We start from the raw sequence: 21,613 nt of genomic DNA, 5'->3' as shown, positions 1-21,613 counted from the left end.
TCACATGTTCCTTGGGGTGCCTGGGTGGCAAAGTCAGTTAAGCATCTGATTCTTGGTTTCAGTTCAGGTTGAGGGATTGAGTCCCACATGGGCTCTACACCTAAAAACTTTCTCCCTCTTCCTTTGCCCCTCCCCCAGCTCTTTCTCTCTCTCTCTCAAATAAATACATCCTAAAAAAAAGAATTCCACTGACTAAACCAGCCAAGCATTCTGCACTTAAGATATTTTAATGTAATTTATGTATGGAGCTTACCTTCTCCTTGTGTGAGCTCTTTAAGGACACATACTGTAGATTTACTGAATCAGAGAATAGATGAATGATCTAGGAGAAAAATTTCATTTACTATGTCAAAATATTCAGAGAGGTATTTTTCACTAGTGCAATGATATTTGAATCACCAATCCTGTCAATTTTAAGAAGTGGAACTAATTTAAAGCACATGACACTCCTCAATGGTCATAGGTCTGAGCTCTGTGATCTTTCCTGAGTAGTTAACTGGTCTTTGTGGCTGGAATGCTGCTGGAGTGAATCTTGCTTGTCCTTCCAAAGGCTCACGTTCCCTCAGTGCCTTCTCAAAGGTGAAACTACTTACAGGTTCTCTAGAGAGCTTGATGTCATAAGTTAACACATTGGGCTTTATCCTGGATTGGACTGCAATTTGGCACACTGTCAAAGATAAATGATATGAGGGGCCCGTTGGTGGCTCAGTAGGTTACTTATCTGCCTTCAGCTCAGGTCACGATCCCAGAGTCCTGGGATTGAGATCTGATTCAAGGGAGCCTGCTTCTCTCTCTCCCTCCGCCCTTCCATCCCCCATACTTATGCTTTCTCTCTCTCAAATAAATAAAATCTTTTTTAAAAAGATAAATGATGTGGATTTCTTAAAAATTATTAAATTACAGGGTGCCTGGGTGGCTCAGTGGTTGAGCATCTGCCTTCAGCTCAAATTGTGATCCCGGGGTCCTGGGATCAAATCCTGCATCAGGATCCCCGTGAGGATTCTCCCTCTGCCTATTTCTCTGCCTCTCTGTATGTGTGTCTTTCATGAATAAACAAAATCTTTTAAAAGTTTATTAAATTCCATTAAGGAATTTGTGTTTGGTTCCATACCCTCCAGATCTGCACACAAAGAAAGCACAGAAATACATGGCTAATCTATTACAGAGCAGTACCACTCAATGACTAAGCACAGTGGAGGATGCTAGGAGCCAAGGCATATATATAGAGAAACCCACAAGATTCCGTTATGTGTCTTTAATAGAGCTGTGGCAAAGCCATTGTCTCTGGCCACCACACCAAGTACCCAGCTCTTGACCCCTGTGCTTCAGATAAATTTCAAACATAATGTTACTCTATATTTACCCAGAAAAACTCTAAAAAAAAGCTGAATAGTTAAAACCTTTTATCTTGCCTAGGTTTAAAAATCTTATTTAAAAAAAAGTCACCACTTATTTAAAACGAGTTAGTATCAGAGACCTATGTCAAAGCAGCATCCAACATAAAGAGACTATTCTGTGATAATTATTACTCCTTGGTAAGAAGAGCTAGTAACACCTAAGTATACTTAGGATGTCCAGCTGTGAAAAGTCTGTGAAAGACAGTCTATAATTTTTTCACTTACTGATCTTTACTGCCTTGGGGGAGAGAAGTCCCAGAGGATAAGAGTTCAAACTTGATGAGGTGGATTTGTTTTTCCTTTTTTTTTTAAGATTTTATTTATTTATTCATGAGAGACACAGAGAGAGAGAGGCACAGACACAGGCAGAGGGAGAAGCAGGCTCCACACAGGGAGCGCATTGCAGAACTCGATCCTGGGTGTCTAGGATCACACCCTGGGCCAACTGTGGCACTAAACCCCTTAGCCACCAGGGCTGCCCTGTTTTTCCTTATTTTTTTAAAGATTTTATTTATTCATTCATGAGAGAGAGAGAGGCAGAGACATAGGCCCTGAACCGAAGGCAGATGTTCAACCGCTGAGCCACCCAGGCACCCTGTTTTTCCTTAAATAATCATTAAGGTAACATCTAAGGTCTCTTCCACAATAAACAGATCAAAGTCTGATTGAAAGTATCTATAGGCAGGGCAGCCTGGGTGGCTCAGCGGTTCAGCGCTGCCTTCAGCCCAGGGCCTGATCCTGGAGACCTGGGATCGAGTCCCATGTTGGGCTCCCTGCATGGAGCTTGTGTCTCTGCCTCTCCCTCTCTCTCTCTGTGTCTCTCATGAATAAATAAAATCTTTATTTAAAAAAAGTATTTATAGGCAGTGATTCTGAACCTTGGCTACACATTAAAATCATTTTTGAAAGCTTTTGAAAAGTTGGATGTCTAGGTACCACCCCAGACCAACTGAATCTTAGTATTCAGTTGGGAGGAGGACCCAGGCATTTGTGATTCTGATGCAGAGTGAAGATTAAAAATTACTGCCCAAGGGCCAGGGATATGTTGGTAAACTGATTCTTGGGGATGGGGCTGGGTTATTCCAGGGAGCTCTGGCTAGCAAGTGCGCGACTGTGTTGTGGTGCAATACCCCCACCAAGGCCAATTTTAAGTTACTAATGTGGAGCTAATGGGAAGAGGTGTGTACAAGCAGCTCTCAGGAGCTTCTGAGTGCCCATTCCAGCACCACCTTTAGAGTTCTTGAGGAGAAAGCTGTAGTAAGGGGTAAGGCAATATATTTTATCTCTGGGCTTTTTACATACCACAGATTCAATTCGTCAGAGAATATAAGGAAAAACTAACATCAAACAATGATTTATCATTCACCAGTGTTTGCTCGTTCCACTCCATTTTTAAAAACCAGACTTTATTTTAAAATATCAATATTGTAAACAGAATTACTTTTTCCACTTTACTAATAATTCGAATATCTCTGTCATAAGAATACATGTTATGGTACTTTTTAAACAGAAACAACTGAAATATAACTGAAATACTATCTTGACATCATTTAGAAATAGAAGGAAAAATTCATTTGTGAAAGTCATTTTTACATAAACTACATTTACCAAACACTATCCTTTGAATTATAATCCTATCAAGTGGGACGCCTGAGTGGCTCAGCGGTTGAGCATCTGCCTTTGGCTCAGGATGTGATCCCAGAGTTCCGGGATCGAGTCCCACATTGGGCTCCCTGCATGGAACTTGCTTCTCTCTCTGCCTGTGTCTCTGCCTCTCTCTCCATCTCTCATAAATAAATAAAATCTTTTTTAAAAATCCTAACAAGCTTATATCCAAACAACTGTAAAATCACTTAACATAGAGCAGAGAAGCTAAATGAAAGAAAATTTAAAAAAAGAAAAAGAAAATTCAAAATCACTTTATGAGAGATCAAAAAATACTTCTTCTAGGTCAATAGAAGAGACTTGTTATATAGCAGTACAAAATATGATGCACTATCTAGAAATCAAAGAGGAGGGAAATATCTTACTAACAAGTTTCACATCTTTTTTTTTTTAGAGGGGGTAGGAACAATGGAGGAAGAGAGAAAGAATCTTAAGCAGGCTCCCCACTCAGTGAAAACCAGATACAGGGCTCCATCTCACAACCCTGAGATCATAACCTGAGCCAAAAATCAAAGGTTGGAGGCTTAACTGACTGAGCCACTCAGGTGCCCCAACAAGATTCACACTTTATGTAGTGTGCATTTAGAAAACCAACCTGAGAATTATATTCCTAGTAAATTTCCATTTGACCTATTGTTTAATCAGGTAAACAATAAAACCAAAGGTGGAAAAAGGTTTTTTTTTTAAGATTTTGTTTATTTACTTAAGAGAGAGAGAGAGCACCAGAAGGCACACAAGCAGGGGAAGGAGCAGAGGAAGAGGGAGAGGGAGGGGAAAGAATCTTAAGCAGACTCAATGCTGAGCACAGATCTCAGAACCCTGAGACCTTGACCTGAGCTGAAACCAAGAGTCTGATGCCCAACAACTGAGCCACCCAGGCGCCCTGAAAAAAAAGTTTATTTTAGAAGATGAAAAAAAAGTTCATTTTAGAAGATAAATACACTCATGTGTTTCTGATTTATTTTACTGAACTTATTGATAAAAACAACACTGGGCTATTAACTATGCAATTAATTTTCAAGATTCACAAATCTAGAGTTGTAAAACATCATCCTAAGAATTTATAATCCTATCAAGTTTCCATTTGAGCCACTATATAATCACTTAAAAGAAAAAAATCTAATTTACTTGAGTAGAGTGAAGAAAAGTAACCTGCTGTAGTCCTGGATCTTCAGAAGTAGACTCATGGTAAGTGGGATCATTTCAGAAGATGATTCACATTGTTTTCAGGCTACATGCTCAAGAGACTGAGTCTAGCCTTGATATAGGCACTTTTGTTGCCAGGAAAGGATGTGCTGAGTCAGAAGTCCCAGGGAGGAGGGTGGAAGAGATTCCTGAGGACTTTCAGCCTCATTTTCCAGAATAAGGGAAAAATAGGGGGACCTAGATCTCAGGAATTTCCCTCTGTCCCCTCTCCAACATCCTGCCCCTGACAAGAGGATGGGAAAGAAATTGCCTGGGTCAGAGGCTCTCAGTTTAGGTGGGATAGTGAACAACAACAACAAAGATCCTGAGCATCTGTCTTGCTCCTACAGAGGATCTGTGTTGATGAAATTGGCCTGATGGAAGATTCTTTTTCTGGGATCTCGATCCGATGGGGGTGACATCTGATCTATGTAGGACATAGGACCCTGGATTTCCATGACGTCACACATGGTTCTTCTTCCTAAGAAATCTGGTCATCCAGAGGATTCCCTAGTGATCCAGGCTCTCCAAATATCTCCTTTGGAATGTAAGGAACATAAGCATTTTTTCTCAAATGTCTCATCTCAGTGCATGTATTTTCTCTTAAGTTATCAAGGTTTCATCTCAGCCAACAGAGCTCTCGGCAAGCATTATGAGCCTTTCTTTTTTTGGGAAATAAACTAAGTCAGAGTTCTTTTGAATTTTTCTGGAAGAATTTTTGTTTCTATTTTATAGGTGTTCCCCTCTTCATGCACATGGGTGATCTTTACATTTGCTTTTAAAAGGTTCTCCTCTATCTCGCAGGGTAAATTCTCTACACATTGGTTACTTGATGAAAATTCATTTATTTTTCTTGATGCAACTCAGAAAGAAATTTCTGCCAGAGCTTTGACCTCTCCTTTTCAGTGTTTTTTTCTTACTGCACTAACACTCAATTGGAGACTTCTAATATGATCTTTCAATGCATCAATATCTTCTTTAGTAAATTTAGGACATTTGGGGTTTTTTTTTCTTTGAGAGATTTTAAATAAGTATTTAACTCAGCTGTTTCAAGCCATTTCTTCAAAACTCCTTTCATTCATTTTCTAGGAGGTGATCATTTTATTTATTTATTCATGAGATACACAGAGAGAGGCAAAGACATAGGCAGAGGGAGAAGCAGGCTCCCTGCAAAGAACCTGATGTGGGACTCAATCCCAGGACCCCGGGATCATGACCTGAGCCAAAGGCAGATGCTCAACAACTGAGACACCCAGGTGCCCCGAGGTAGTCATTTCCTAATGCAGTCCAGGTTCAAGTTCCCACATTTCTGCTGTCTTCTTCAAGAAAGACCTCCCAATCTCCTATCTCCAGCACATGCTCACCAAAGGCTGGGTCCAATGTTCTCTACCATTTAGTATCTGTTCCATGTGTGCACTTGAGCATTTTCTAATTTTTTTCTTTTTACTGGATTCATTCGGTCACTCTTTTACTCTTCAGTTTTGTGAGCACAGCTTTATGCTTCCCCAAAAATCAGATCTCTCATTCAAAGCCTCTTTTAGTGTTTCTGAAGTTGATTTTCACTCTTGTCATGTATTTTGAAGGCTGTCTTGGTTGTAGCTACTTGCAACTTTATTTATCTATTTTTTTTTAAAGATTCATTCATTCATTCATTCATTCATTCAGAGAGAGCGAAGAGAGAGGCAGAGACACAGGCAGAGGGAGAAGCAGGCTTCCTGTAGGAAGCCCGATGTGGGACTAGATCCTGGGTCTCCAGGATCACACCCCGGGCTGCAGGCGGCGCTAAACCGCTGAGCCACCAGGGCTGCCCGCTACTTGCAACTTTATGTGTTCTGATGTACCTTTTAAAGAATGAATCTCAAAAAAAAAAAAAAAAAAAAAAGAATGAATCTCTCTTATAATGTCAATCATCAGTTGTTTTAACAGTGAGCTTTTTCTTCTTCTAGTTCTTTTCTCAGAATCTTTAAGCCCAAGAAGAGAGTCAGAAATTTTCAGCTTTTTATTAATGGCCTCCAGTTTTTTATATTTCCTCAAATGTGACATCCATCAAAGTTGATTCAAGGTCTCTAAATTCTTTTTTTTTTCTTTTCCTGAATCATATCCTTTATTTTTTTGTGAAGGCTATTACTGGGATAATTGATGATTTTTCATGGGGTTTCAAGATTAGATAGTATTATCAATGTTAATTTCCTGATTTTGGTGGTGATATCAGGAAAACAACATCTCCTACATATACCCTCTGAAGTATTTGGGGGTGATGGGGCATCAGGTTGGCAACGTACTCCCAAATAGTTCAAGATCAAATGTTATCTGCATTGTACTTGCAACTTTTCTGCAGGTTTAAGAGTTTTTTTTAAATTAATATGCTTTATTTTTTAGATCAGTTTTAGCTTCACAACAAGATCAAACAGAAAGTACAGAAAAAAAAGGAAAGTACAGAAAGCTCCCATATACCCTATGTTCTAGCATATATACAACCGCCTCATTATTAACATTGGAACCAAAGTGGTACGCTTATTACAAGTGGTGAACCAACATGGACACATAATTACTCTGAGTCCATAGTTTACAATAGGGCTCACTCTTGATGTTGTACATTCTATGGGTTTTGACAAAGTATAATAACATGTATCCATCAGTGTAGTATATACAGAATAGTTTCATACCTCTAAAAATCCTCCATACTCCACCTATTCAGCCCTTCCCCCAACCCCTAGCAACTGCTGATCTTTTCATTATATCCACAGTTTTGCCTTTTTCAGAATTTCCTGTGGCTGGAATTGTATAGCATGTAGCCTTTTCTATTCTTATTGAACCAGGCTAAGCTTGTCAAAAACTTGATATCTTTCTACAGAAGGGCACAAACTCCAGTGGCTCATTCTCTATCTCTGTCTACAAAAAGATTTTAATAATTAAAAATATGACTATGAATATAAATACATCATTTCCCACAGCAATCCATGCAGATCTGGGTCTGATCTGCTGTCTATCTATGCTGCCACCACTCAGCACAGTGTCTCCAGGACCAAAGTGACATAGAACATCATGGGTATCACTTTGACCCCTTCAAGATACCAGGATCCTGCTGGTTACCTCAGACTGCAGGGAACACTGGTGAGCATCCAGCCCAGGATCAAAAAGTTGCTGGCAACAAACATAGACCTAAGAGGAGATGAAGGAGGGGAGACCATAAAACACTGGCCAATGACACTCCCTTTCCTGAGTAAACATTTTATTCTGAGGCCCTATAGGCCTTGTCCTGTTCACAAAGGTCACAGAAAACTCCCTATTCTCAGCTCCCTTCCTTGGTTTCTATCTGGCTGGTCTCTGAATGTGTGTATGTAATGGGGAAGGGGATGCTGAAGGAGTTGTAGAGAGTTTCAACTTATTTTGCTAATTTTATGTTTAAAAACAAAGGAAGAAGCAAGTGGTATTTTCAAATTCTTCACATTTCAAGACTGTGCAGTCCACCTGTGAACAAAGAAAACATGCTATTCAAACTATTCCTGCACATTGTGGTGAAATGTTGAATGACACAGAAGCCCTTCAGAGTGCTGTTGTTCAGAATGAGAATCTTAGGGGATGTTGGGTGCTGGATGGAGCTTTCCTCACTATGGCAGGAGCATTGGACCATGTAAGCATCTCCTCGCGTACAGCCTTGTCCTTGAGCCATAGGGGATCCAGGCCCCAGCTGAATGAGGAGTTCAATCTTGTCGATAGTTAAACTGTAGGTCAGTTGGGAACTGGCTTATTTTAATAAGGAGGAGATGAATAGATCTGCTGACCTCAGCTGGATTTTGCTCACATGTCTCAAAGTTACCTAGGGGTCAGCTGATCTTAGGCAATGCTGCCTAGATGATCTTGCCTAGATTTGCTCATGTTTTGGGGTCAGCTGATATAGGGCAGGCTGGGACAGACTAGCTCAATGTATCTCAGGGTCAGCTGGGAATCAGCTGATGTAGATTGGACCCAGCTGTGCACTGACTAGCTCTCTCCTCTCCTCTTCCTCCCACAACAGCAGGAAATCGCAGTCATGTCTTCCCTTGGCAATGGCAGAGGCACAAGAGAGCCTTTGCATTTTAAAAAGTTTGCCTTGGCTGTTAGATGTCCACAAATGTCTTTCTTTTCCTTCCTATGAAATCCTCATCCTCAGGGAGACTGGAGGCTCTTGGAACTGAGATATAGAGTAAAAGCAGATGTGAATGCTCATTTCTTCTGTTTCACCAGATCCAGAACCACACCATCTTTGCCAGCATCCACTGCAAAATGCATACCCTGAACCACCCCTCTTCCCTTCCATTCTCTTTTTTCTTTTATTTATGATAGTCACAGAGAGAGGGGCAGAGACACAGGCAGAGGAAGAAGCAGGCCCCATGCACCGGGAGCCTGACGTGGGATTTGATCCCGGGTCTCCAGGATCGCGCCCTGGGCCAAAGGCAGGCGCCAAACTGCTGCACCACCCAGGGATCCCTCTTCCTTTCCATTCTGAAGCAGAGTCTTAAATCTGATGAGCAGAATCCACATCATATGTATGCACCCTAACAAGAAGTAAAGCTGAGGAAGGGAAATGGTTCTGCATGGAGAGACAGGATTTCCACTGTAAATAACTATGATTATAGGGAGAGAGTGTTCAGAAGATTTTGGACAGCCATGAATGACGGGTGCTCATTACAGTGGCTTATACTTGTGTCATGTGACCTAGCTACCAGGACAGAACTCTTCATCTATATACTAAACATAATAAAAATAATTACCCTTTGAAGTGGCTTATAGAAGAGCTCTAATAAGGACAGAGAGCAACAAACTGGATAATCGGAGTGAGACAAACAGAGAGGTCAATAGTTAGCCGAGAAAGTGGGGTTACAAGGATGGAAAGTGACAAGAGCAGGGAACAAAGAGCCACAACTACCTGATTCAGAGATAATTCTTGCAAAAGCCATTGGGTTGTCACTAGTTTTGCCACAGTATCTGAACCAACATTCTAGTTTTATATAGAATACAAAACTCACATCCTAAGAAAGGACTTGAACATATATGTCTGCACCTGTGATGTGAGAACACACAATTCACAGCACCCACCAAAAGTACAACAAATCCTGTGTCCCGTGATTGCCCAGGAGATTTGAGTTCCTAAAAAGACACATGTTTATTTAATTTGTATATCATCCCAAAACACTTTTGGAAAGCACCCAGGAGCTGTTTGTTGAAAATGGAAATGAGAGTATAAGCAGTAAATGCTATAGGATTTAGGATAGAGAACAATTATAACTTCAGTGTGCTAGGTATTCTGGGTTTGCCCTCTCACCACAGATTTATTGTCTACTCTTCTCTGCCCTACTTTCTGTGCATTAAAAGTATGACCTCCAAGAACTGCATGCCCCATACTCCCTTGTCCTGTGGCTTTCTGCTGGGAATGGCCAAAGAAAAGTACTGCTTCTAATAATGGAGGGAAGGAGAGATATGGGAATTCATTTCCTACCATCTTGTGTCATTCTGGCAGTGGCTGTGTTACCCTGTGGTACTTCAGATAGTCTCTCTTCCATTCTTCTAGCTCCTCAGGTGTTTAGTGACACAGCTTACTTTCCTCGCTTTTTCAGACCTATGGTGGTAAAGCTGTTGTCAATCCCTAGATACTTTGATAGCTTTTGTTTGGTCCCTTAACCCAGCCCACACCTCTGGAAATAGCCCCTTTTTTAACTCTTCAGTTATACCCGTTGAGTATGCCTTTTCATTTCCAGCCAGCACTCTGATATATTATATTCATATTCTAGAAAAGAGAAGATGGTATTATACTTGTCCCCAAGCAGTTTCACCACTTGGAGGCAGGTCAAGTTCATACACTGTGAAAGAATATACAAAATAACTTTTTACCTCTAGCATTGGAGATACAGTGACTCCAATGTTTTCTTTTTCTTTTCTTTTTTTGAACATCTATTTATTTATTGGAGAGCAGGAGAGAGAGAGCACGAGCTGAGGGGAAGGGCAGAGGGAAAGAATTTCAAGCTGAGCACAGAGCCCAATGTGGGGTTCCATCTCACAACTCTGAGATCATGACCTGAGTCAAAACAAGAGTTGGATGCTTAACTGACTGAACTACCCAGGTACTCCTCCTCTATTTTCTTCTATCAATTTCTACTCCTCAAATTCTCTCACTGGAACCAGACCTCAACCTCTCCCTCCCCTACCTCCTTATCAGTAAAGCCTCCTCCCCTGTAGCTACAGAGTTTTGTTTTATTTTGTTTTAATCTCCCTTTCTTCTGGCTCCAAGAGCTCATTGCTTCTTGTGCCAATTGCTAGTTTTTTGACGTAGTCAGGTTTCTTGATAGATGGGGTTGAGGTTCAACCCTGGAGGCTTGAGATAGATGGAAAGAGAAAAAAGAAGACTTCTTCGTGGCCTGCCCTCAGGTTGTGCTACCTGTACAATAATTAGATCATTCAGGATCAAGGTCAAATATCTTGCAGGTGTTTCCTGCATTTGCTGAAAGGTTTGCTAAAGGGCTGGATGTCCTCTACTAGGTTGGATGACATGTATCTGACTCTGGGAAAGAAAGAAGGTGGAGAGGGGACCTCCATCTACCACCTTAGAAACTACTTCTTTAAAAAAAAAAAAGAAAAGAAAAGAAACTACTTCTTTGAGGAAGCAGAACTTGAGTTTAGCTTTAAGGGAGAAATGATATTAAACAATGGATAAAAAGGAAGATGGCATTTCAGAAAGTGAAGCATGTGAGCAAAGAAAATGGGAACATGACTGTTGGGAACAAATGAATGGACCAATTTGCTGATTGATGTGAGCAGGGAGAGGGGTTTGGAGAGCTGAGTAAAGAACCAATCTGGGAAGCCTGAATACTGAGAATAAAGGTTTTAAGGAGTCTTTTAAGTCTCTTAGCAAGGCAGTATTTCAAAATTCACATATAAAGCAGATTAGAGGGTTAGAGACAGGATGACAAGTTAAAACGTAAGTGTGGTTATGCAGTTATGAAACTGTGAAGATCTGTGCCAGAGTATGTTCCCTGAAAACATCACAAAGAAAGAAATTACATGGTGGTTATAGAGTAAATGTGGTTGGAATTAGAAGATAAGGATGACTTCAAAGTTTTGAAATTCTGAGGCTGAGAGAATGATGGGGATGGAGGGTACAACACAGGGAACAGAGTCAATGGTATTGTAATAGCTTTGTATGGTGACAGATGGCAGCTATACCTGTGATGACCATAGTACAATGTATATACTTGTTGAACCACTATGCTGTACACCTGAAGCTAATTTAACACTGCATGTCAACTCTACCTCAAAAAAATGGTGGGGGGGGAGGGTGTTCTTAGAGAACACTTGTTTGCTACTTTTCGATGAAAGATTAGTTTGGTTTCATGGACACTGCATTTAGGTGGCAACTGTGCCTCCTGGCGGGGGTAGAAATGAAGGTGTGAAGCACAAAGAGAGGGCTGGGCACATGAATCAGAAAAGTGACTTTTTTTTTTAAGATTTTATTTATTTATGATAAACACAGAGAGAGAGAGGCACAGACACAGCAGAGGGATAAGCAGGCTCCATGCAGGGAGCCCAATGTGGGACTCAATCCTGGGTCTCCAGGATTACAAGCCAGGCTGAAGGCGGCGCCAAACCGCCGAGCCACCGGGGCTGCCCTAGAAAAGTGACTATTTGAAGTCAGGAGAGTGAGCAGCACCTCTGAGAAAGATTTTAAATCAAGGGGTCAAGGACCAAGCCTAAAACATGCCTACTGCTAGGGGCTACAGGAGAAAATAGAGAAAAGGAAATTAAGAAGTCAGTGCAGAAATAATCTGAGAAATGAGTAAATAAGCATGGAAATGAAACAGCATAAGAAAACTAGAGTGTTTGCAGAAAGGATAAACTGTACATTTGAATTTTAATCATACTCCTCAGCCTTTCCAAGATTATCCTTCAAAGCTTTTGAAAGTAAACATAAGAGAATAAGGTAACAGTGTTAAAGTGTGAAAAAAAGCTGTGTTAAATTGAGACTTCCCGTCAAAAATACTTCTCTAGAAATGTTGATCTGCATTGTTGGATATTGATATAATCCTGAAGCCACTGGAAGGTACATCAGGTAAGATCTCTTTGGATCCAATTAACAGAAACCTAATTCAGATTAGTTCTAAATACATAACAGGAAGTTTGTGGCCCACTTTCCTGGGAAGACCACAAGTTGGCCAGGCTTTAGAGTTGGTCCAATCGGAGGGAAAGCACCATTTCTCCGCAATGTTCTTAGTTCTACCTTCCTCCACAAGCCAGCTATGTCTTCTGTCTGGTTTCTCTAAAGCCATATGCTTTATATCTAGGGTCACATCTTCGGGAAGAGGGAGCCTCTCCCAAGCCTCACACTACTGGTATCACACCTGAAACAACCATAAACTGGGAAAGGCCATAAATTGGTTTGTTTGACTGAACTCATGACTGAACCAATCACTACCACATGTTAAAATTACCCAGACTGGCCTTAAACCAGGCGCCCCCTAGATGCGCTGTGTGTTGGCAATCTCACTCAACTGTTAGGCTGATTCCTAATAGAAGTTTAAATGAGGGCAGCCCAGGTGGCTCAGCAGTTTAGCACTTCCTTGAGGCCAGGGCCAAATCCTGGAGACCTGGGATTGAGTCCCACGTCAGGCTCCCTGCGTGGAGCCTGCTTCTCTCTCTGCCTGTGTCTCTGCCTCTCTCTCTGTCTCTCATGAATAAATAAATAAATTCTTTTAAAAAAAGTTTAAATGAATGTTTAGAAGATAACTAGAATTCTACAGATGAGTAGTGAATGTATACATTAGGACGTGATCAAGCAATCAAAATATCAATGGCATAAACAAGGTGGAAGTTCTCTCTCTGTCTCAAACTTGGCAGTATAGGATTGGCACATCAGTTCTGTTCCATAAAGTTTTTGGCTGGAGGGTATTATGCTGAGTGAAATAAGTTAATCGGAGAAGGACAAACAGTGTATGTTCTCATTCATTTGGGGAATATGAATATAAATAATAGTGAAAGGGAATATAAAGGAAGGGAAAAGAAATGTTGGGAAATATCAGGAAGGGAGACAGAACATAAAGACTCCTAACTCGGGGAAACGAACTAGGGGTGGTGGAAGGGGAGGAGGGCGGGTGTTGGAGGGGAATGGGTGACGGGCACTGAGGTGGACACTTGACGGGATGAGCACTGGGTGTTTTTCTGTATGTTGGTAAATTGAACACCAATAAAAATTAATTAAAAAAAAATTTTTGGAACCAAGGAACCTCCTTCCAGCTCACCACCCTGATTACATTTCTAGGGTGCAGCCCTAATTTTCATTATCCAAGGGAGGATCTCTGCTCCAGGGAGCAAGATGGAGGAAGTGACAAGGAGCAAAGGAACACATTTGAAGCAAGAATGAACTTTTTCTGAGTGACCATTTTCTTGGCTTAACCATTCTATTACTGTGGAATGAGGGGAAAATAAATATTGGGGACAGGCACTATCTGCTACTCTGAAAAAATAAGATCTGTTAGAGTTGACTGAATGACCTCAGGCTATATGACTAATGAATAAATTATTTGGGAAAGTAGTTATCCACGTGTAATCTGGCAAACACGGCAGGGGTGAGATGAGGAAAAAAAATCCCAATTCAGAGCAGTGAAATAGTGAAAAGGAAACAATAAATTATGCATTAAAAGAACTGTGTTTACAGTCCATTTTGGCCACCTAATAGTTGAACAATCTTCGACAAGTTGCATAACCTCTATAAGCCTGTGATGTTATCTGTAAAATGGAGATAAAATCAATCGCTTTGCAGAGCTGGAAAAAGATGAACTGAGATAATAGCTGTTAATTGCTTTGTAAGCAATAATGCTTATTCAGATAAAACTTGTTATTAATTATAACAAAGCTTACAATAACATGGTTAGTATCGTAGAAACATATCTATCAAGTTAAAAATGAGATGTGAGACTTTCATTAGCTTTTTAAGAACACTTTTTTAACACAACTGATTTTTGTGTTTAGTTGAATTTTTAAAAATTCTCACTTCTCACTATTTTTTTTCCCTGCTAAGCAGGTCTCATTTGTCAAATTGTTAGATGTGCATCCAGAAAGTAATTGAGCAAATATTCTCACTGTGCCATAACAAACTCATAAACACAAAGATAGAAATGTCACAAAAATTTCAGTTATAATATTTATGGCATTAATTTCTACAGTAAAATAAAATTTTCAAAATTATAATAAATTATATACATGGGGTCTCAAGTTTCATATATACTCTCTTTTGCATAAAGAATAGGAACAAGTTTTTACAAAGTATCTCATCTGCTTGGATGATGCAATTTATAAGTTATAAGGGGGAGAGCAATGGAGATGGCCAATTGGGAAAGTCCTCATTTCTACTACACAATAGCTGCAATGGGGAGGGATGGGAGGTAGATGCCTTGATCTACAAGATAGCCATTAGGTCAGCAGACTAGTTACATACAGGAAGATGAAGTAAGTATATTGAGATAATGGGAGCCAGACTTCTGCTAATTATCAACGTGGAAAGGGAGAAAACTAGACTTGAAAGAAGTGATTTCTTAGTAGCAATGAGCACACTTACTCCCAGATAGTGACTTCTGAATATCATTCTTCAATAAAAGGATCCAAAATTCCTTGGAGAAATGATCAAATTCAGAACTGGGACAGGGAAAGTACAGTATGTTCCTGGAACATCTTGTTGAGTATAAAAGTAAGGAAGTACTCAAAGAACAATGAGGACATATTAATAGGACAAGAGCCAGATTGAAAGGCTCCCATTGGCTAAATCTGAGGCAATTTAAACATAAAATGAAAAATTATAACAAAAAATTATAACCCATTGAATAAAAAGAAATCCATGAATCCACCTTGATACAAACATATGAGAATAAATAAATAACGATAGAAGAATAGAAAGCTTTACCTTATAGTACAATGCCAACTAATAACTATAGAGTGAATCATGGACTTAGAATATTACCATTTGTCAACCATTATAGTAATAATTGATTCAGGGAAGAACCAACAATAGACACTAAAACTGTGAGTGAAAATGTGATGAGAAACCATATATTAACATAATATCAAAATAGCTCTCCACAAAACACATATTAATATCTTATTGATTAATAAGTATAAAGTACTTACTAATTTTATAATTAGTTTTACATCTTAACAAAGTGATAAAAGTCAACACTGACAGATTAACAGATTAACATTTGCTAATTTGCTTCCTGATGATACACTGAAAACATAGCATCATGTCTGTGGTATCCCTCCAAAACAATGAATAAACTGAATTTAATCAGAATAAATATAATCTCAAACTAAGAACACTCTACAAAGTACCTATTATTCTCAAAAAAAGTCAGTGTAGGGGGTCCCTGGGTGGCTCAGCAGTTTAGTCCCTGCCTTCAGCTCAGGTTGTGATCCTGGAGTTCCAGGATTGAGTCCCATGTCGGGCTCCCTGCATGGAGCCTGCTTCTCCCTCGCCTGTGTCTCTGCCTCTCTCTCTCTCTCTCTTTCTGTGTCTTTTGAATAAATAAATAAAAATCTTAAAAAAAAAAAGTCAGTGTCATGAGAGACATGGAAAAACTGAGGAACTGCTCAAAAAAGACAAAAGACATGTAACAACTAAATACAGCACATGATTCTCTATTGAATCTTGCATTAGAAAGGAAAGAGTGATTATATGGTATATTTTTAAAGAAATTTGAATGCAACCTATGGATTGGATGGTAGATTATAATAATTTCAATTTCTTGATTTTAATTATTTTTACTATATACCATACAAAATAATTGGGACAGAAAAAGAGAAAGAATGATAAGACAAATATGTTAAATGTTAATAACCAATTAGAGAATCTGGGTAAGAGGTAAACTAAAATCCTTCATATTGTTCTTGCAATTTTCTGTAAGGTTGGATTCATCTTTAGAAGAGTATTTTGAAAAAGCATAATGTGTAATAGAAAAATAATCAAATTTCAGTCCATTCAAGATCATAGTCAGCATCTAAAAAGTGACAGGGGGCAGCCCCGGTGGCTCAATGGTTAAGCACCTGCCTTTGGTCCAGGGAGTGATTCTGGAGTCCCAGAATCGAGTCCCACATCAGGTTCCCTGCGTGGAGCCTGCTGCTCCTTCTGCCTGGGTCTCTGCCTTTCTCTCTCTCTCTCTCTCTCTCTCTCTCTCTCTCTCTCTCTCTGTGTCTCTCATGAATAAATAAATAAATAAAATCTTTTTAAAAAAAATTTTTAATTAAAAAATAAAAAGTGACAGTATAGTGTTTAGATCTTCTCAAATCCCTACATATAAATAAATAAATTGGAAAGTAAAAATTTTTAAAAACCCGTGGATAACATTTACAGCAAAACAAGATAGTAAGGTGTCTCCACAAACTACAAAATATAAGCAGGTGCAGAAAAATCACTAATAACCACAAGACCATGATGCTAGACTTTATGCAAAACAGAGGAGAGGAAATCAATAGGATATTTGATGGACTTGAGAATAGAATCCCAAAGAGAAACATATATTTACTAGAAAGCACATTGGGTCAGTCCGAAAATGACAACTGAAACTGGGAGGGGTTTTGCCCATTCCAGTAACAAGTGCAAAGGGGGCCCTGGTGACCCAAAAGAGTAGAACAGTCTCATCCCTATGAATTTTCAGTACGGACCAGCCAAAGCTCCCTTCCAGGACATAGCTCTCAGAAGAAACCACTAGCCACGCAATACAAATTGATCAAGGCAGAGACAACATAGAAGTAAAGAGAAGATCCATATCAAAAGTGTTTGAGGGGGGGAAAGAATTGAGGGGAATGATCAGAAAGTCTCAAAAAGCAAACAATCATATTTTTTAAGCATTACATTAAAACATGAAGTAGCAACACTGCCAAGTTTTTATTTATTTTATTTTATTTTTAAGTTTTTAAAAACTATCTTAATCAAGCCTCCTTCAGAAAGTTCAGGAAAACTAAATTTACTTAAGAGCAAGCAATAAAGAAGTATCAAGTTCAAATCCCAAAGTTACTACCAAAAATAAATAAATAAGTAAGTAAGTAAAATAAGGAGAATAACATCCCTACAAAGAAACAAAAGTACAAAAAAAGAAAAAAGAAACAAAAGTATACCAGAAAGATGTACTCAAGAAACAGATAAAAACTATACTATTTAAAAATGAATTTCAATAAATTAAAAAACAAAACAAAACATGAGAAAATAAAACATTTTTAAATTAAAAAAACATGAAAAAACAACATAAATCAGAATTCATAAATTAGGTAATAATTCTCAAGGGAGAATTTGAAAAGAAAAAATCATTTTAGAAATAAATTCTAAACTAGGGCAGCCCATGTGGCTCAGTGGTTTAGCACTGCCTTCAGCCCAGGCATGATCCTGGAGACCCTGGATAGAGTCCCACATCAGGCTCCCTGCATGGAGCCTGCTTCTGTCTCTGCCTCTTTCTCACTCTCTCTCACTCTCTGTGTGTCTCTCATGAATAAATAAATAAAATCTTTTTAAAAATGCAAAAATAAATGCTAAACTAGAAATAAAAGATGAAAAGAACAATTTTAAAACTAAAAAAAATTAATATTTTTAAGTAAGAAAAGAGGCTATAAAGGGATTCAAAATTGTCAATATGGGAGATTATCAAAGATCAACAGACAAAGGTGGTCCAAGGAAGAAAACCAACAAAAAGAACAAAAATCCTGTAATTCAAAACAAGTTTTCTAAACTAAAAAAAGTTTGAAATTAATACCAAAATAACACTTTAAATACCTGAGAATATTGATCAGAATAACCAAGACCAAGATAGATTATACTAAAATTACTGGACTTTAAAAAAATAAGTTTTGGTACTGAGGCAAAAAAGCATGGGACTTATGAAGGAGAAATAATTAGGTTGTTATCAAACTTTTCAACAGCTGCCATCATGCCAGAAGAAATTTGAGTAGAGTCTGTTTTTACAAGATTCAAAAAAATAAAATATTAGCCAAACATTTCATATCCTGCAAAACTGACCTGCAAGTATAAAAGATACAGACAAATTACTTTTGGTAAATCTCAGAAAGTATTGTTCCTATGTGCTCTTTCTAAGAAATCAAATAGAGAGTTTCAGACAATCAAAATGACTACTGAGATATTAATATAAGGACAAGAGGTGATTATTAAATATATAGTTGTTTGTAGAACAAAGACAAAATAACAGTTGAAAAGGGGAGAGAGGGATCCCTGGGTGGCTCGGTATTAGTACCTGCCTTCAGCCCAGGGCATGATCCTGGAGACCTGGGATCCAGTTCCACATCGGGCTCCCTGCATGGAGCCTGCTTCTCGCTCTGCCTGTGTCTCTGACTCTCTCCCTCTGTGTCTCTCATGAATAATAAAATAAAATTTAAAAAGGAAAGAAAGAAAGAAAAAAAGAAAGAAAGAAAGAAAGAAAGAAAGAAAGAAAGAAAGAAAGAAAGAAAGAAAGAAAGAAAGAAAAGGGGAGAGATTGGGATGCCTAGGTCGCTCAGTGGTTGGGTGTCTTCCTTAGGCTCAGGGCATGAAGAAGTCCCACATCAGGCTCCCTGTGAGGAGCCTGCTTCTCCCTCTGCCTGTATCTCTGCCTCTCTTTCTATGTTTCTCATGAATAATTAAATACAATCTTTTTAAAAAAAAAAAGAAAGAAAAGGGGGGAGATTATAATATACAATGGCTAGATGATCTCACAGTGTAGGTTATACATGACATGATATAAATATGCTGCAACCGTTTTCAAAATGGGAGGAGAAGGGAGATAGCATTTACAAATTTTAATTTTTTTAGTATTTGTTGGTGATATTTGTAATATTAATCATCAGTGGTATTAGTATTGTAATTCTCGGACTATTGTTGGTGTCATATGAGAAGTGAATGAAAAATATGGAATATTCTAACTTTCTCATTTCCTGTTACCTTGAGAAACAGAGTTCTTATGTGAAAGAAAGGAGATAAAGACACAACACAAAAAAGGTTAACTAAAAACATTGTGGTTCTGGATTTAAAACAGAAATATTAGTAACAACTCATATATATATGAGTATATATATATATATATATATATATATATATATATATATATACTTCCGCAAAAAAAGGCTTAGAAACAGCAACTATATTGGGATCTTGAAATATTTCCCATTAAAAGAGATTGAGGGTCCTTGGAAAAATGTCTGATTCCAGGAACTGAGGTCTGGAGAGGAAAATGGAGTATCTTGACATATCAACTATCAAGAAAGGTATTAAAAAAAAAACTATTAGGATCATATCCAAGGAGCCAATTTGAAGAATACTCACAGCCCAAGTTGGGACAGTTGGAGCTTCAGTAAAGATAAAATTGCAATGGATTGAAATTCCTCAGATATGTTAAAGTCTATGAGTTCTTTACAACAGTTTAAAAATCTAATTTTTGAAAGATGACAGGGATTCAATTTCTTGCATCAAAAACTGGGGAGGATCAGGAACAAGACAGGGATGTCCACTCTCACCACTGCTCTTCAACATAGTACTAGAAGTCCCAGCCTCAGCAAAAGGCAACACAAAGAAATAAAAGGCATTCAAATTGGCAAAGAAGAAGTCAAACTCTCCCTCTTCGCAGATGACATAATATTGTACATAGAAAACCCAAAAGACTCCACCGCAAGATTGCTAGAACTCATACAGCAATTTGGCAGTGTGGCAAGATACAAAATCAATGCCCAGAAATCAGTGGCATTTCTATATACTAACAATGAGATTGAAGAAAGAGAAATTAAGGAGTCAATCCCATTTACAATTACACCCTCAACTTTATGGTCAACTAATATTCCACAAAGCAGGAAAGACTATCCGCTGGAAAAAAGACAGTCTCTTCAATAAATGGTGCTGGGAAAATTGGACATCCACATGCAGAAGAATGAAACTGGACCATTCTCTTACACCATACACAAAGATAAACTCAAAATGGATGAAAGATCTAAATGTGAGACAAGATTCCATCAAAATCCTAGAGGAGAACACAGGCAACACCCTTTTTGACTCAGCCACAGTAACTTCTTGCAAGATACATCCACAAAGGCAAAAGAAACAAAAGCAAAAATGAATTATTGGGACTTCATCAAGATAAGAAGTTTTTGCACAGCAAAAGAAACAGTCAACAAAACTAAAAGACAACCTACAGAATGGGAGAAGATATTTGCAAATGACGTATCAGATAATGGTCTAGTATCCAAGATCTATAAAGAACTTATTAAACTCAATAGCAAAGAAACAAACAATCCAATCATGAAATGGGCAAAAGACATGAACAGAAATCTCACAGAGGAAGACATAGACATGGCCAACAAGCACATGAGAAAATGCTCCGCATCACTGGCCATCAGGGAAATACAAATCAAAACCACAGTGAGATACCACCTCACACCAGTGAGAATGGGGAAAATTAACAAGGCAGGAAACAACAAATGTTGGAGAGGATGTGGAGAAAGGGGAACCCTCTTGCACTGTTGGTGGGAATGTGAACTGGTACAGCCACTCTGGAAAACTGTGTGGAGGTTCCTCAAAGAGTTAAAAATAGATCTGCCCTACGACCCAGCCATGCAGTGAAACGCCAGAACAACTGCACCCGGATGTTTATAGCAGCACTGTCCACAATAGCCAAACTGTGGAAGGAGCCTCGGTGTCCATCGAAAGATGAATGGATAAAGAAGATGTGGTCTATGTATACAATGGAATATTACTCAGCCATTAGAAACGACAAATACCCACCATTTGCTTCAACGTGGATGGAACTGGAGGGTATTATGCTGAGTGAAATAAGTCAGTCGGAGAAGGACAAACATTATATGGTCTCATTCATTTGGGGAATATAAAAAATAGTGAAAGGGAATAAAGGGGAAAGGAGAGAAAATGAGTGGGAAATATCAGAGATGGAGACAGAACATGAGAGACTCCTAACTGGGAAACGAACAAGGGGTGGTAGAAAGGGAGGTGGGCGGGGGGGTGGGGATGACTGGGTGATGGGCACTGAGGGGGGCACTTGATGGGATGAGCACTGGGTGTTATGCTGTATGTTTGCAAGTTGAACTCCAATAAAAAAATAAAAATAAAAATAAAATAAATTTAAAAATGGGGAGGGGTTCCTGGGTGGTACAGTCAGTTGAGCATCAGACCTGTGGTTTTGGCTTGGGTCATGACCTCAGGGTTGTGAGATTGAGCCCAATGTTGGGTTCTATGCCCAGTGCAGAGTCAGCTTGAGATTTTCTTTCTCCTTTTCCCTCTGCCCCTCCGCCCTATGCTCATGGATGCCCTCTCTCTAAAATAAATAAATCTTGAAAAAAAACCCTGGGGAAATAAATGAGAA

General features: G+C 38.9%; 1 protein-coding gene across 1 annotated transcript in view; it reads right to left on the bottom strand.

Annotated features, from left to right (window-relative positions):
- Positions 1–21,613, bottom strand: part of FBXO34 (F-box protein 34) — a 138,564-nt gene that overhangs the window by 93,773 nt on the left and 23,178 nt on the right. Inside the window, exon 2 of the mRNA XM_072761627.1 lies at positions 254–322. The gene's annotated coding sequence lies outside the window, so the exon portion shown is untranslated. The remainder of the gene's footprint in view (positions 1–253; positions 323–21,613) is intronic.

Source organism: Vulpes vulpes, chromosome 6, assembly GCF_048418805.1.
Source record: "Vulpes vulpes isolate BD-2025 chromosome 6, VulVul3, whole genome shotgun sequence".
Classification (NCBI taxonomy): domain Eukaryota; kingdom Metazoa; phylum Chordata; class Mammalia; order Carnivora; family Canidae; genus Vulpes; species Vulpes vulpes.
This window is presented reverse-complemented; position numbering and strand designations above follow the sequence as displayed.